Raw genomic sequence first — 5,317 nt, forward strand, 5'->3', positions numbered from 1 at the left:
GTTTCTGTACAGCACTTTGAGATATCAGCTGATGTAAGAAGGGCTTTATAAATAAATGTTATTTTGATTTGACATTCAGTCTGTAAGGGCTCCACCGTCCATGAGAGGGCTGTATGCATATAAGTGGCAAGCGTTTTAGCTCTGGTGCCAAGATAAAGGACTTGCTTCAGACGGATCTCTAAATCTATTGCGACCAAATGGGATTTGGCACTGGTTTCGGAGGCGCTGTATACATCCCCCCTTTGAGCCTCTGGAGTAAGAAGCAACATTACGAGAGAGAGAGAGAGAGAGAGAGAGACAGAGAGAGGAGAGAGACAGAGAGAGAGAGAGCAAAGAGACAGACAGAGAGAGAGAGAGAGAGAGACAGAGAGCAAGCGGAGAGAGAGTGGAGAGAGAGAGAGACAGAGAGCAAGCGGAGAGAGAGTGGAGAGAGAGAGCGATCAGAGAGGGGAGAGCGAGAGTAGAAGAAGATCCTCGCCTACAAAACCTCCCTGCTCATGGCTTTGGCTAAAGGTGTCGGGAATCTCCCGCACGCTATCCGTACACCCTTCACTGTACTCAGTTCCCCCGGGCGACTCTAAGGTGAAGTTACGTCCAAATGCGCCCTTTTCTCCGACATGTCCTACAGATCCTTAGCTTTTGAGCTATTTTCCCTTTTCACCTCCTCTGTTTGCTTTCTGAAGAGCAACGGAGGTTACATGCCATGTGTCCTGTGCGAACTTTACGCACGTATATTGAACGGGCCTGGGATATCCGGTTATGTGACCAGCATTTTTCTTTCTTCCTGTTTTGCTAATCCAGCAGGACGCTCTCTAAGCAGCGTCTATCTCTCTGGCATATAGCAGCAAGGGGTCAGGGGTCACCTAGCTCCACCAGGAGTCTGGCAGCGTCTCGGGCCGTTGTTTAACAGGGTTGACTATAGGAGATAGTTGGGCATCACCACACACTTGTGAGGTTTTATCGCTTGAATGTCACACAATGTGCTTATGGCTGGGACAAGGGAAAGTCACTAGGCAGCGCAATACGTAATAACCAGACTGCCGCATCTGGTGTGGTCAGGTTAATTTAGTATCCGTTAGGGTTGGCTTGGGGAGGGATTATATTTCCCCATAAGTATGTTGTACCAAAGTTGACTGACTGGAAGGGAACGTAACATTATGACTATAACTACTGTTTTCTGAAGGAGGGAAACGAGGTACAACACCTGTTGAACACATTGCGTTTCATGTGTTCAAAACAAATACTCACACTTGACATCAATGAGCAGGAACCCTATAGTACCCCAGGAATCAGCACCAATGTGCAAACCATGCCAAGCAACAGTATTGATTAGGGTCCATGATTGTACTGTCAGACAGTGAGCCAGCCAGCCAGTCAGTCTCTCACAGTTTGGCCTCCACATCACCATATGATTGGATAAGACCCCTCCATGTCTCTGTATGATTGGTTGATTGGATAAGACCCCTCCATGTCTCCGTATGATTGGTTGATTCGATAAGACCCCTCTCCTCTCCCTGTATTTCCAGTATTGCTCCCATTGGATGGCTTCAGTTTGAGGTCCACCAGTCTATCTGTACACAACAAGGCATTCCAGTACACTGACGAGGCGATATAGCAGCTTGAAGTAGCTGTGCCATGCATATCTATGCACATGGATTATTGATGGGTGCGGATTGATTGATTGATTGATTGATTGTTCACTGATCATCTCTTGAAGCTCATGTATGCGTCCCAAATGGCACCCTATTCCCTATATAGTGCACTACTTTAGACAGGACCCTATTCCCTATACATAGGGCACTACTTTAGACCAAGGCCCTATAGAACCCTATTCCCTATACATAGGGCACTACTTTAGACCAGAGCCCTATAGAACCCTATTCCCTATATAGTGCACTACTTTAGACAGGACCCTATTCCCTATATAGTGCACTACTTTAGACAGGGCCCTATTCCCTATATAGTGCACTACTTTAGACAGGGCCCTATTCCCTATATAGTGCACTACTATTGACCAGAGCCTTATGGCCCCAAATAGGGAAAAGGGTGCCATTTGTAACTCATGTAAAGCTCTCTGTCTGAGTGGTGAGACACACTGTCTGTAACTGTCTGCTGGTCTTGTAGTCTAGCTCTGTAGTGTCTGAGCACCAGAGTCCGGGGGACAGTTCTCCCTGCGTAGCCAGATGTCCTCACCTTCCTCCCTAGGCCCCTGGTCATCCACACTCATCCCAGCTAGGTCACACTGCTTCCCCAGGTGGGAAAGTCTCATCCCTGGGGTGGTGGTCTCCATGGCTCCCTGGGGCTGGCCTTCCTCTCCCAGGGACAGGGCAACTACAGGCCCRTCTAGGTCTGTGTTGGACAGTGATTCAGTGGATGGTCCTCTGACAGACAGGCACAAATCCTCATCACCACTAAGGATCTCTGTTTGTTTCACGTCTCCTCCTCCTTTCACCTCCTTCTGCGCCTCCTGCTCCTCCTCGTAGCGCTCCAGGTCAAACTGCTCCTCCACCCAGCGGTCTGTATCCCCTGCCTGCWCCTCSCCCCGTTCCTTTCCCTGTCCTTCCRTTTGTCCCTGTCCCTCAGGCTCTTCAGGYGACAGTGGAGACAGAGGGGACTCCTGGTCCGGCTCGCCGTCGAAGACGATGTCRGTGTCGATGGTGAAACGGTTCCTCACCAGTTTCCTCCGGCCCAGGGTCCTCGCCGGGTCTGACACTGCAGAGGAAAGAGAAACAGACATCAAGGTTTCAGTGGGAATGAATGGATTAGATAACAACGTCAATAGATGACATATAAAATATACACCACGTAAGCTAGCTGTTAGCGGTTACCTGCTTTAAAACACATTGACACATGCAACACACACAACCAACTCACACTAAGGGTCTCTGTTTGTTTCAACGTCTCTCCTCCTTCACCTCCTTTCTGCGCCTCCTGCTCCTCCTCGTAGCGCTCAGGTAAACTGCTCCTCACCCCAGCGGTCTGTTTATCCTGCCTGCATCCTCGCCCGTTCTTTCCCTGTCCTTCCCTTGTCCCTGTCCCTCAGGCTCTTGCAGGGGACATGGAAGACAGAGGGGATCCTGGTCGGTCGCCGTGAAGCGATGTTGTGTCGATGGTGAAACGGTCTCACAGTTTCCTGCGGCCAGGGTCCTCGCCGGGTCTGACACTGCAGAGGAAAGAGAAACAGACATCAGGTTTCAGTGGGATGAATGGATTAGATAACAACGTCAATAGATGACATATAAAATATACACCACGTTAAGCTAGTAGTTAGCAGTTACCTGCTTTAAAGACACTGACACATTGCAACACACACAAACCACAGCCATCCCTCACAACTCCATCCCCCCCCACAGCCTCCCCCTCGACTCACCTACCTGCGTCTGTTCATGGAGGTCTGGCTCCTTCAGGGGGGGGGGGGCGCACAGAGTGCGTTGCCTCGAAGGGACATACTGCTGGTTGAAGCGGTAGAGACCTTGTTTCATATTGACGTCGTTGTTATCTCTTAAGATGGAGTGGACCTGTCTTCAGGAAGTCCTTCTTAACTGTCCACAGAACTGGACGAAAGAGAGATTTGAAAAGATTTGGCTGGGGTTCCAGATCTCAAAAAGTTATACACCTGCACCATCGGGAGAGCTCCAGACCGGTTGCATCACGCTGGTATGGCAATGCTCGCATCGACGTGAGATGCTATACAGAGGGGTAGTGCGTACGGCCAGTGCATAACGGAAGCAGGGCTTCCTGCCATCGAGGACCATATCTAGGTGGTGTCAGAGACCCAAGTTCATATAGTGTTCTCTCTGCTACAGGGCCAAGCGTACGGAGCACCAAGTCTAGGTCAAAAAGCTCCTTAACAGTTCTAACTCTTCAGCCAAAAGACTGATGAAAATTAATCAGATGGCCTACCAGACTATTTACATTGACACTCCCCCCTTTTGTTTTTACACTGCTGCTACTCTTTGTTTATTATCCTATGCATAGCATTCTACCCTACTACATGTTAACTGGACTAACTGTACGCCCTTATATAGCCTATTACTCACCTCTGTCCCCCCCCACACTGATCGGTACCCCTGTATAAGCCTCCATTACTAACCTTGGTGACCCCCACCTGACTCCGGTACCCTGCTAAATAGCATCATTATCTAAGCCTGTACCCCACCACAACTGACTCCTGGTACCCCCTGTGAGGATATAGCCTCATTACGAACCTGTACCCACCCCACACTACTCTCGGTAACCCCCTGTATACTAGCGCCTCATTTACTAACCTGTACCCCACCCACACTGATCGCGAGAGTACCCCCTGTAGATAGACCTCAATTAACTAAACCTTCACCCCACCACTGTATCGTACCCCTATATCACCTTACCATTACTTAGCTACCATTAACGTACCCACCTTGAGCATACTATAGCCCCATTATACCCTGTATCCCTGTATATAGCTCATTGACTAACCTGTGTACCCCCCAGCTATTAGCATCCTCGACTCACGTGTAACCCCCTGATACTATAGCCTCATTACTACTTACCCACACTACTGGTACCCCATGTAATAAGCCCTCATTACTAAAACCTTACCCTGCATTACTCATACAACACGACCTATAAAACCTCATTACTAACTGCTAGTATCCCATTACCACACGAGACTCCGGTACCGCCCCGTATTAAACGCCTCAATACTGACCCTACCACACTGACTCCACCACAACACACCACACAAAAAGAATCGTACCCGTCCGCTGTATATAGCCTCATTACTACCTGTACCCCACACGACTCGTACGACCCTCTTAACCGACCCCATGCCGATACCCTGTATAAAGCTCATTATAACGACGTACCCCCCCACCACTGACTCCGAGGTACCCCTGTCTTATAAACGGCCCTCATTACTACTGTACCCCCCCACACTGATCCAGGATATCTCCCTGCATATATAAGCCTATTACGAATACCGTACCCCCCCCACACTGACTCGGTACCACTGTTAAAGCCTCATTACTAACCTGTACCCCCCCACACTGACCTGGGTACCACCTGTATAAACCTCATTACTAAACCTGTACCCCCCACAGACCTGTACCCCTTATTCTGTTGTTACATCATGTACCCAACTACAGGCCCTGTTAAAGCCTTTATGTTTATTTTGTATTTATGCTACTTTTTATTGAAATGTTTTACTTTTTTACTTCTTCAACGCTTTATTTGTTGACGTCTGCGACTTTTGTTAAGGGCTTGCTAGGTAATCATTTCACGGTAAGGAATTTTACCTGTTGTATTCGGCGCATTGAAAATAAATTGGAATTTTGAT

The 5,317-nt window shown here is 48.7% G+C and overlaps 1 pseudogene; it reads right to left on the reverse strand.

Moving 5' to 3' along the window:
• Positions 1–363: 363 nt before the first annotated feature.
• Positions 364–5,317, reverse strand: part of LOC112074578 (rho guanine nucleotide exchange factor TIAM1-like) — a 16,939-nt pseudogene continuing 11,985 nt past the window's right edge.

This window comes from Salvelinus sp. IW2-2015, unplaced genomic scaffold, assembly GCF_002910315.2.
Source record: "Salvelinus sp. IW2-2015 unplaced genomic scaffold, ASM291031v2 Un_scaffold2692, whole genome shotgun sequence".
In the NCBI taxonomy this organism is placed as follows: Eukaryota; Metazoa; Chordata; class Actinopteri; order Salmoniformes; family Salmonidae; genus Salvelinus; species Salvelinus sp. IW2-2015.